The sequence below is a fragment of the Nyctibius grandis genome, chromosome 10 (genome assembly GCF_013368605.1).
Source record: "Nyctibius grandis isolate bNycGra1 chromosome 10, bNycGra1.pri, whole genome shotgun sequence".
Taxonomy (NCBI): Eukaryota; Metazoa; Chordata; class Aves; order Nyctibiiformes; family Nyctibiidae; genus Nyctibius; species Nyctibius grandis.
The window spans coordinates 18930320-18942663 of NC_090667.1; the positions used below are offsets into that span (position 1 = coordinate 18930320).

Here is a 12344-nt window from a genome sequence, read left to right on the forward strand (position 1 = left end):
TGTTGCGTTCCTTCCTCTTCATCCTCTGGGCAGGAGACATTCCAGTTCACTTTATCTGAATTGCTCCTGCTTTATTCATAAATGCAGAGCGCTTACTTGTTTGGAGGCCTTGTGACTTGTAAGCTGAGGTTTTTTGGAGGGAGCTCATTCTACTACAAGAAATTGGGTTAAAAATGAAATTAATTATTCTCCAGTTATTAAGGAACTGACAGCTTCATTCAACACATGGGGAATCCTCCAGCTTTCATTCCAGTGTTACCAAACCGCTTCCAAATTACACAGGTCTGTCTGTTGTTGAAAACTGCCTGCTACAGCGCAGGGCAGTGGAAGGGCTCTCACGCAAGCAATAAGGACCTTTACAAGACACATTTCAAGCTGTGCTGAAGTTGGACCTGAAATTATTTTACTCCCACTCCTCATTGGCAGCAAAAAAGGAAAAGAAGTTTTCCCTAATGTGAATCAGCCCAAGCAATCAAACTCTCCAGTTCTTAGAAAGCAATCGGTCATGTATTTTGTCTAAATTCGTATTTGTGCCTTTTCTAGCTTTTTTTCCTTCTTATTTTTTAAGATTACTATTTCTAACTGAAAAGTTGCTTCATGCAGGGTTAAAAACCATTTGCTTTCTTAAGGAAAAGCACAGTCAAGTGGAACACCTGACAATTTCAAACCTTTTCCTTACCTGCCAGGACGTTTTGCTTTGGGCAATGTCTGAACACACCTCTCCCACCGCCAGCTGCAGCTTTTTCCCCTCTAAATCAGCCAACAGCATCAAGCCAGTCTCAGCACGTGCTGCCTGCACCCACAGCAGTTGTCATCAGTCCCTGAGGACAGCACTTGCGCTTCCCAGCACCTCCATGCCAGATTCCAGCAAGTGGGAGAAGTACACAATCCCCGCTGAGGTTGTCATCAGTGCGAAGCTATGTGTGCCGCTGCCAGCCCACAGTCACTGCCCACACGTTGCCTCTGGAGCCTACTGACATCCCTCGTGGCCACAGCAAACCAATACTGGTGCGATCCAGGCTATCATGGAGCCATAAATGCAATCCCATGAATTGTTCTTCTCAGGGAAACCATCCGTCCTTCTCCTTCCTGTACTGCCATCCCGTGGTTGACAGTGCTGGTTCAAGGGTGTTTGTGTGCCTCCAAAGGTCTCCGTTTCCCCCTGCCCTTTGAGTTACTGGGTCTGAAGAGATACATTCCTCCCTCAGACGTGGCCTTTCTGCCCACATGGCTATGGATCTTGGATCTATAAATCTGAAGCAGTTTCCAGCATTGCCTAACCTGTTCCTCATGAAATTCTTTGCCATGTGACTATTAGCTTTTCTTTCTCTGCACAGAAATAAACCAGAACACGGAAGAGATGCTACATATGCCCAAGGCGCTAAAGAAGCCTTGTACAACCCATTTTAGAGAAATATGAGGTCAGAAACATGTGGTTGCACTCCCACTTACAAAAGCAGGAAATGGGAACATTTGCTTTTATTCAAGGATTCCATCACCCAAAAAAACCCCGCCCACCTTCTAGATGATACACTAGCAGCACCCATGGTGGCCATGGATGGCTACTTCACTTACCAAGTCCTCAGCCCTGGGGTGCCACTGCATAACACCAACAGCCAGAGGGAACAGCAGCCCATTGGTGAGACATTCACACCTGGAAAAAAGGGCCCTCAGGAGCAACTGGCACACATCAGGTCCTGGGGTGAAGAGGACAGGGTCTTGAGTTCAGCCAGGGCAGTGCTGGCCAGGCCCTGTCCCAGCTTTGGAACATCTTTGTGGCATTATCTGCTCTGGGTTTGGGCAGGATGGGATTTTCCCATCCCTCAGAAACCGTGGCCCTGGGAGCCAGCCCCCTCCCAACTCCTCAGACAGGGAGAAGGACCTCAGCCCACGTGCTGTCACCCTGCCACAGGCAGCACTCCGGTGTCACCACCGGCTGAAGAGAGACGGCCAGGAGTGTGATTCCTGCTTTTCTTCAGATGACCACCTGAGGGCAGGCTGAGGCCTCGTCCAAGCCTTCAGTTTTCTAGAGATGCAGAAATAAGCAGGAAAATTGGATAAAATGCAACACGATTTCATTAAAGATGAATCATGCCAAACTAGCCAGCTTCTTTGTAAAGACTACCATAACTCCGTGAAAAAAGCGTTGAGCAAGCCTCTTTCAAATACCAGTTCCCAGCTTGCAATGTAGACATTATACAGTAATTCTCAGCAAGTCCTTCCCTGGGGTTATTTGTATGACCATGAATCAGGAAGAGACCAGAAGCCCCAGGATCTGCCACGTCTGTCATAACGACAGTGCCTTGCATTGCCAGCCCTGTGGTCCCTGCACGTGCAGCAAACATCTTGCACAGCATTAGACCCACCCACAATTCAGGTGGGTCGTTCTTGCATGAAATTACAGCTAACCTTTGACTTCAAGCTCGATTCAGAAAGCCCTGAACTTCTCGCTAGACTGAGTGGGTCTAAGTTTAGCAACTAAACTGAATGTTTACCACTTCTGCATTGCAACTCCCAGTTCTCACGTGTCCTGTTAATATTTAAACTGCTGAGCACACCAGTCTCTATACATACTTCTGGAGTTTTAAGAATATGCCAACTGAAGGACAGTGTGCTAAGCTTCTGAAAGCCACAGTGAGACTTTTCCTGGAAAAGCTGAGCCTCTCAATGGGTGGGAAGAAGTATTTGCCCTCCTACAGAGGAAGCACCAAGAGACGTGGAGTTGGACAAGGCAACATGCACAAGATAAGATGGAACCTGCAACCACACCCAGGTCTCCCAGTTGCTAGAAGCACTCTCAGAAAAAGGTCATCTTGTCTCCATGACCACCATGATCCCAGCATGGATCTTCCACAGTTGTTTTGTGTCCCATCCCAATACGCCCTAGAGATGGAGGCAGGGGCCTTGAGCAACTAGCCCCGCAATGTTTTGGCATGTGTCAACCCAACCAGCTGGGATGGGTCAGCCACCCTGTTACTGCCACTTTCCACCCAGAGAGCACAGCAGGGGTTTAGGCAGCCTAAGCAGACACCTACAAGGAGCCAAAAATTGCAGGTGAAGATCAATGTAGTCCAGTGACTTGCTGTCCATACTTCCCTCGCTGCTGTGGAAGGAGGCAACTGCAGTCAGCTTAGGCGCCACAGAGGGGACCAGGTCCACCAAGGAGCTCAGTTGATGACAATGACATGGTCCCATTGCTTCCATGGGGAGATGCTGCTTTACATCGGCTGAAGATGGAGCTTGCTGCCCCATCAGTGATTTTCTCTCTTACTAATGACTTCATCCTCCCCTGTGTGCCAAACCCCTTCATTTATAGCCCACAATTTTTTCTTCCACCTGCCTTTGTGCTTATTGTCCTTTCTTATGGAGTCACAAAAAAGATGGGAAAAAAAAAAAATGTTTTCCTCAAGAAATCTCTCACTGACCTAAATGCAAATTTGTTCAAGCAACTTCAGAGAGCTTTGATCCTGTGTAAGTAAGAGGGGAAAGAGGAGGGGAGCAGACTCTGCTGCTATCAGAACAGATCTTTACTGCTGCGTAACAACTAGGCAATGAAGCAAAAGCCACCAGAGTTTAAAGGGGAAGCTCAGCCAAAGGTCACCTGGCTGTCCAAGTGCTTGTTATCAGAGCCTTGAAAAGAGGGAGGAAGGTGACATGATCTGATTATAGCAACAACTGGAAAAGGCTGACAGGGCTGGGCGAACCTGTCACCCCTCCTCAGCACTCAGCATGCAGGGGTGCTCTGCTGTTGTACAGCAAACGGTTGGCAGAGTCCAGGCTCTGGAGCTGCTCGGGCCACTAAGAGAAAATTTGTCTGTCTCAGATCCAAAGTACCTGCTAGGCAGAGACAGAAAGTGCCCCGTTAATTGCAATACCGTATTTTATTTGCTGCCTTGTCTTTGCAGGTGATTTGAACTACTTTCACTGCTCATCCATATAGCTGAAGTGTGAGGGGAGGGGTGACAAGGGGACAGAGACATACTGACACTGGGACATATCCTAGAGTGCCAGAGGAATACACTGCTACTCCCTGTGTGAAGCTGTACAGTTCTTCAACCATCCAAGAGCGGTGGAGGGAAGGGAGCTCATACATGCCTACCGTTTTCAGAACTGCCCTAAAGGAGGAGAAAGATTCAGGAGTGAGCAATCCTGGCAAGCTGGACATCAGCAGCTTTCTGGGCATCTACAAAGTTGTCTCTGACCACTTACACTGGTTCTAGTGTCTTAAGCCACTAAGATCTTCAAATCTGTTAACACAAACATAGATCAAACTCACCTTTAAATTATCTCCCAGTACAAGAGGCCCCAGACATGGAGCTGTTCCTTCTTGACACACATGCCTCGTGTCCATCGCTGCCAGATTGGACACCCCACTCCTCCTCCATGGCTCGTAGGGCAGTGTCACAGCGTGCTCTTTCTCCGCATCCTGAATGGCCAGGAGAAGTCTCGCCTGCCAACTGCCCCAGCTCGTCCGCAGCAGAAAAGGATGGTGTTTCTGCAGCGAGACGGCTCCCTTCTCATGTCTCTTGACCCAGCTGGACTGAAGGTTCCCTCGCTGGCCATCGCCCAGGACAGCCAGGCGTTGTTCTGCCAGTCAGCAAGCAAAGGCCAACTGGCGCCGGCCGACTGCAGGTACCAGTGGGATGTTCTGACATGTCACTGTGATGCCTGTGTTCCATAGTGGTGACATCAAGGCGATGGTGCCTTGCTTATGGTGGCCTCGCAGAAGGGAGAAGCCAGGGGAGAAGCCAGAGGAGAAACTGCCGAAGAGCACTTGTTGCTTTTCACTCCCAGAGCCCCCGACAGAGGGACTCCAGAGCCCAGCAGTCACTGAAGCTGTGTTGAATGGCTGTAGGCAATGAGAGGACCGTGCTGTGTCCGGTTGCACCCAGGAGTGGGTCCCCAGGGAGGAGCGGGGATGGCTGCAGCCCTGGGCATCCCAGTGCCCCATTTGGGAAGCTTTCCAGGTGGGCTCCTCTGACACCTCCAGAAATGTCCTTATGGTCTTTGCTGTGCTGGTGGCTCTTGAGCTCCTGCTTCACAGCCTTTGGCAGAGAGCGGGGAGCAGCAGGGCTGGGGCTGTAGCCAGTGTCCACAGGTCTGGCTTTGTGGGGTCCCTCCTCATGCACACGGTGCTTCATCTTCCCCCTAGTTTCCCTGACTAGGTCCAGTTGCACCCAGGAGTGGGTCCCCAGGGAGGAGCGGGGATGGCTGCAGCATAGGGCAGCCCAGTGCCCCCATTTCTGAAGTTTTGGTGATTCACTGGAGAAACATCTTACAAGCCTTGGCTGCACATTCTTTAAAAGCCAAGCAAAATACTCCCATCTCTAAACACTGCAGGACTGCACAGCAGTAATTTTTAGTCTCCCCAGGCACTGATAGTATTTTTGCTCCAAGAGAAGCCTCATGGGCTGGTGAAAGATGGCATCTTTCCCTCTGAGCTGCACAGCCACTTTCAGAGGAGCCCAGCATGCAGCTCAGCCCAGCCCAGCACACCAGGACAGCCAAGCTGTGCCTGATACGGGTTGTCATAACCTTTGTCACAGCCACCAGGCACCCTCGTGCTCCACGCATGTGGGGCTGTGACGTGCTCCAGCCTTTCAGTGAGCTCCCTCCCCAGCACTGGCTGCATTGTGCCTTTCATCCTTTGGCTTCTCTAGCCCTGGAAGAGTTTAACTGGGAGGAAGATGTTTTGCCTTTTATTTCTTTACTTCACGAGAAAGGGAAGGGGGTGCATGAAGAAATTTGCCTTGAAATACCCTCTCTGGATTTGAAGAGCTGGCAACAGTTTTTCCTGAGCCAGCTTTACGTGTTCAACACAAGCTACGCTGACCCAATGCCCCAGGCACTACCACAATACTGATAAAGCTCCTTTGGGCCAGCGTTGGAAAGATCTGTGAACACAGACTCCTCATATGCCCTGAAGATCTGTCCCTGCAGCTGGAAAAACTCTCTGGTAGCAAACTAACCTTTCCAAGGGGCTATGAATACTTCTGCCAAGCAAGGAGAAAGGGCTTCCCTTGTTGAAATACACTGCAGCAAGCCTTTGTGTGGCATAAACCCTCTTCATGCCAGCAGGATCAATGGAAAGGACCCGTCTATAGTACCTGGTATCTGAGCTCCCGCTTCTCTCTCTCTCACAGCCCAGTGTGAGGCAGGTTGGCTGCAGCATTTTGCAAGCTCTATAACAGGGGAGACTACTTCTAAGGTGACAGAGACCCAGCAGACAGCTGAGAGCCCAGAACAACCCCTGAGCTCACCTTGTTAGCAGCCCCAGGTCACTGTTCTGTAACAATCTGTTCTAAGCATTGGCTAAGATCAGAAATGGTGCTAAAAGCAGGCTTGCTGCTATCATGCCAATGAATGAAGAGCTTGTCAACAGAGAGATTCACCAGCAGCAGGACAAGGGAGCAGCACAAACATTACTGCACAGTATTTCCTCTATAGAACGGTTTATATCTAAGCGTGAGTCCTTCAAAATGCTGTAACAGAGCTTTAATACTGCATTAAGTGCTGGGAAATGGAAGAAGCAGAAGGTATTTTGCCATCTAGCTTCAGACTTTTGCAAATAGATGTGAATCACAGAATCCCAGACTGGTTGGAGTTGGAAGGGACCTCTGGAGATCATCTAGTCCAACCCCCTGCCAAAGCAGGTTCACCCAGAGCACGTTGCACAGGGTCGTGTCCAGGCGGGTTTTGAATATCTCTAGAGAAGGAGACTCCCCACCCTCCCTGGGCAGCCTGTGCCAGTGCTCTGTCACCCTCAAGGTAACAAAGTTTTTCCTCATATTTAGACGGAACTTCCCGTCTTTCAGTTTGTGCCCATTGCCCCTTGTCCTGTCACTGGGAATCCTCCACCCAAAACACAGATTCAACTAACAAGCCAGTTCCTAACATGTTCTGACCCTTGAAAAATGTCCATATTCAGCTTTTGGCTTTCACTTTATCTCCGGAAAATCCTCAGCAATTTAGACTTGCTCCGAGGGTAAAGTTCACCAAGTGTTCACACAAGCCAAGGAACAGCAAGCAACATGCAGTTGTTGGCAGCAGGGCAAACCCTTTGGGGTGGAGAGCCAGGACGCAGTGATCATAGTCACCTCTCCCATCTCTGCCTCCAGGAAGTGACTCGTTCCATTTTCTCCTGCAAAAGCAGAAAGGGGAAGAAAGGAGCTGGTTGTCACAGGAAGATGGACAAGTCAAAAAAAGAAAAAGAGAGATGCTACAGCTGCAGTGAGTTTGAGATGTCCTGCTTTGAGTCATCCTGAGGCACAGGAGAAGCCACTGCCCCCTGCAGCACCTCAGACCTTCTCAGAAGAATTTATTTCCCACTACAAGTCACCCAGCCCTGCATTTCTTGGTCAGGTTTACTCCCTCTTGGAGAGCAGACACATTCCTCTGCCTCTGTCTTTCAGCTCAATGCCAGGTCTGCAACGTGCCTGATAGATAAACCAAGCCCTATCAAGGCCAAGAGCATTCTTGTCTATCACTGTACCTTGACTCATTGTACGAGATCTTTTTTATCAGCTCCTGGAGATGTGGGAAGCAGCTGGAACCCGGGGTCCACGGGAGGAAGGGACAGCATATCAGGCATCTCAAAAACAGAAAGATCGGAAAGGTTAGGCTTGAACCAGGTGAGGCAGACAAAGCCCGTAACCCCCGCCAGGAGGATGAGCAATGCAAACAGTGCGTGCCTGTATCTGAAGTAGAGATTTTTTTCCCAGTCACAGCAGAGGAATGTGTTTTAAGTAGCTGGCTTTTGGCCTTCTGTTTTATTTACTCTTCCAAAGACAAAACCAAAGGTGATGCCATATCCCGCTTCACTGAAGCACAGAAGGAAGCATCTGGGAATGAGAGGCAGGATGTGACAAAGTCCAGACCAGCCTAAAGGGAGACATACACAAACCCTCCTGCTCAGCCTGCTGAACATGTAGATATTTATCTACACAGCTCCTACCACCGCTGAATGGAAAATACCTGCTGGGCTTTGGGATGCTCCAAGCAGCCAGAGGGAGAAGAGGGGGAATATCACACTCAACTGCTCCTCAGGGGTTGCTTGGTTTCTTGAATAACCACCACTGCACAGAAGGACCAGACCTCAGCTGATGTGAGCAGGCTCCACAGCCTCCACCACAGCTGCATTCATACTTACAGCAGTTCAAGAGCTGCATGGTTGCTGCCCAGTTTTCAAGCTCGAGGTAACTTTTAACCTGTACAAGTAGAAGCAGAAGAGCAGAATGAGAAAGTGATCCACTGAAACTTGTCCTGTGTGAGGGACTTTCCTGGAGAACCAGCACAAGAAAGGTGCTGCCTGCCCAGAGAAGTGCTGCACTAAACCAGGTGCTGGAGAATGGCCAAGCACTGGTTCAAGCTGGGTGCTTCGTTCACAGAAGACAGTACCTCTGCCAAGTGCAGGCAGTGGCTGAACACTGTTATAATTAGAGCTGAAGTGCCAGGCCAGTTGTTTCCAACTCCTGTTATTTTTATTACATGTCTTTCAGTATTTTGTACTCACCTGAAGAGAGTGTCTGATTTCAGGGGTTAGGAGAACTTCACGCTAAGAGCATCCAGTGTTTTGTTTTCCTAGTTATGCAGAATGGTCCTCATCACAAACCTAGGTGCATCACGAAGGCTCGTAACCAGAAGGCAGAGAGGAAGGACCCCACTTGCTAAGTCAACTTCTTGAACAATTAGGATCGGCAGCATTTAGTTCTGTTGAATTATTCCAAGGGTAATTTTTCTAATCAGCAAACATTTATTAGAAGTTGCAGAGGTACAGTAAGGGACTGGCACAGGGAGGGGTAGGCTATTTCATCTGCAACTGTCCTGACCTTCAGGGAAAAAACCCTCCAGCACAACATAGTTGCCATAAATACTTACACCATGACAAAAGATGTCAGAAATGCAAGCTGTTGACATTACGGGCTACTTAGCCAAAATGAAACCTTATGCCTTTCAGAGTGTGAGCTGTAAAGACCAGCAAGTTTTATGACAGTGCGATATGCTATCCTGGTTTTTAGAGGGCAGGGAAGTACAGCTGACACTGAACACACAATACTAATTTCTTTGAAGGAAGTTCATTTCCAAATGATACGGAACTGTCTAAGTCATTGCCAAATTCTGGATCTAAACCAAGCAAGTTCATAAAAGGGTTAAACAGATCAATGCAGAATGGATTCACCAGCACTTCTATGTCCTGGGCTGTACCCTCTGGCTCAGGGGATTGCCAGGAGCATAGTGCACACCAGCATCTTCCCTTAGTGTCTGCTGCTAGCTGAATGGACGTTTGGTCTGACTTGCATGTCACATACAGTCACCCAAGACTGAAGTATTTGAGGCTCAATTTTGTTTGCGCAAAACAAAGCCTCCTTGCCTGGTGGTGTGCGATTTTACAGGCTTGTTTCTCGAAGTGTCTCATGCATTTAGTTCTTCCTTCTGTCTCTTGTGAGCCTGAGCAGAAGACAGGCCACCATCTCTAAACGGGAGGGACACCTCCGCTGCTCTGCTTCTTGTTTGTACGGTATTACAACACACTGTGCAAACAGTCTAACCTTGGATGAAACAGACGTCTTAGATAAATCCCATGCGTGGGATTAGTCACGCTGATGTTGCAGTCGTTGGTGTCGTGGATAAAAACGACCCAAAGAAGAGGAGTATGAGAATCTTCCATCACGGCTTATTTACATTAATTATAAACAAAGACTCCCAACTCTCTTGTGCTAGCCCAACAACTACTTGCACCTACCTGTTGTCTGTTATCTTAGCGCAGGACTATGCTAGAGCAGATTTTCTGCCATGCCTCTGGAGTGGGCTGCCTTGTTCTTACAACTTCAACCAAACAGCAAAAGCATAATTTTACTGCAACTGCTTTATACACGTTTCTTGCACAGTTACAGGAACAATTCCTTGCTGGTATAAAGATGTACCATCATCTCACCTCCAGATGACATAATTATAAGGCAAAGGTTCCTGGTGCCAACCACACCATAAGCGTGATACAGCACCAAACACTGCCCCTGAGCTGAGCCACGGTTGCTGCTCTGCTGGTGATATTGGCACTCACAATGGTTGCTCTGGGCTTAGACCGTGGAGCTAAGCATGCTTTAGCATGAAAAAAAATCACTAGTAAACTCATTAAATTGCTATAAGTTAAACATATCTTTTATACAACCCCTCCCCTCCCCAAGTGAAATACAGCTGTGCAGATGCAATGCTCTTACAGCTTTTGACCTAATGCTTTTATGCGCTAGAGGAGGTAGAAAGATCACAGAATCATAGAATGGTTTGGGTTGGAAGGGACCTTAAAGATCATTCAGTTCCAACCCCCCTGCCACAGGCAGGGACACCTTTCACTAGACCAGGTTGCTCAAAGCCTCGTCCAATCTGACCTTAAACACTGCCAGGGAGGTGGCATCCACAACTTCCCTGGGTAACCTGTTCCAGTGTCTCACCACCCTCACAGTAAAGAATTTCTTCCTAATATCTCATCTAAATCTATCCTCTAACAAAGCCCACACATGCTAAACCACCTTTGCAGCAGGAAAATCGAACCCCTTACGTAGTAAAAGCAACCAGAGAGTCAGGTCATTGGGCTAAGGCAATTGGTCAGGTGGACAAACTGAGATATCTGACTGGCGTTTCTTAGGAGTGGTGACTGCTTACACAGATTGTGCAACTACTCTGTCTCTGCTCTTCAAACACAGCCTGATGTCCAAACCCCACGTCTGTAATAGCATTACTCTCTATTGATATCATTTGCCTGCATTTTGTAAATAAAGAAGTGACTCATAACTGATGGGCTTGGAGAAACCCAGGGCAGGGGTTATGACACAGGCTAAGTCATCACCTTCTCATTTGTCCAAAGATACCCTTGTAGTTAATGGGGCTGACTGTAGCAAGGTAACTCCAGAGAGGCAGCAACCCTGGATGCTGAGGCCAAATCCTCCTGCCCATGCTTGCCATGAGTAGCACCCTGCCTGAGGCAGAGTCCCGCAGCAGCACACGTTCACTCTGGGAGCTCAGTGGCATTCGGTCTAGCTGGCAACAGCAGCCCTGGCCTGGCAGGATATCCCACAAAAGTGGACATTCTCACCCAAATCCTCACCCAAAAGCACCTCTTCCCCCCAGTGCTGTGTGTGCCATCCCACCCTCCAGATAGCTACACTGAATTAGCACTGGGCAAGTGAAAAAAAGTACAGAAGGTACTAGATAGAAATTAATGTTTAACCTTTGCCTGCCTTACACTACTGGCAAATAGTTGCAGGCAATCCAGAATTTTTTTCCTCTCACTTGGTTTCTAATTTGTGAGCAACTTTGCTTCCTCTGTCATGCAAGGAGCTCCATCAACAGCAGACCTAAGGAAACCTGGTCCCTCATGGATTTAGTATTTGGATAATTAGTTTCTGCATGTTTGGTTGGTTTTTTTTCTCATGGCTACTATGGTTCAAGTCTGCTACAGCCTCTTTCTTGGTCGGTGTATTGTAAGGTCTCTATCCACTGGCTACATGGTTTCAGAGATCTCTTAGGGACCTTTAAAAGCTTTACTGTTCTTTGAGCTTTTCATTGAACTGAAGCCTGGCCGCCACATTCAAAGCCGCTGGCAGGCAGGCAGCACAGCCACATCATGACCATGCGCCATCATGAAGTTCAGCTTAAAACAGACGGAAAAGGAAGCCAACAGCGAATCACATAACAGCCTAGCAAAAATCCTTTAAAACACAAGAGAATTGCAATACCAAATTTGAAAAGGCATCAAATGAGAATATTCTTGTTTGTAGCCTCCTCTCCTCAATTCCCAGAGGTACAGCCTGAATCTGCAAAGCAAAAAGCTTGAACAGTCATGATCTAGCTACCAGATCTTCAGCCCTGAATGCCCAGACAGTAGGGAAGCTTTTCAGTCCAAAATCTGGAGTCTTGTTCTTCTCTCACAAACAGTAGCCAGCCACAACTGCCTAGCACAAACCCTGCTGTCACAAGAGGAGAGTCAGTCCTTTATCCTTGCAGCCCATCACCCTGCAGGACTGCCATCACCCTGCAGGACTGCCTGGTACCACTGGAGAAGCAGTAGCTGTATATAAACGGATGGCTGATTCATGCTGGGACACTGGTCTATTTTCTTGTCGCCTCAACACTCTCTCACCCAGCACAAGAGAGCTGTAAAGCCAGTTCCCTACATGGTCCCACTCCAAGCTGCAGCAGCCACACTGGGCTGAGCAACCAGAGACATCAGTGGCTTACTGGAGGCTGTGATCCTTAAGGCTTTTTCTGGTTGTAATTAAGCCATGTCGTCCTTCTTGATGAAGGCTTGGTGGGGAGGGTAACCTGCTGCTTTACTTGGCAGTGTCTGA

At 48.4% G+C, this 12344-nt stretch overlaps 1 long non-coding RNA gene across 1 annotated transcript; it reads right to left on the reverse strand.

The window, feature by feature from the left end:
- Positions 1-6280: 6280 nt before the first annotated feature.
- Positions 6281-8046, reverse strand: LOC137668193 (uncharacterized). The gene is made up of 3 exons (XR_011048892.1): positions 7975-8046; positions 7493-7881; positions 6281-7141 (listed from the first exon to the last, which is right to left on the reverse strand). It is a non-coding gene; the product is annotated as an uncharacterized lncRNA (long non-coding RNA).
- Positions 8047-12344: the final 4298 nt, after the last annotated feature.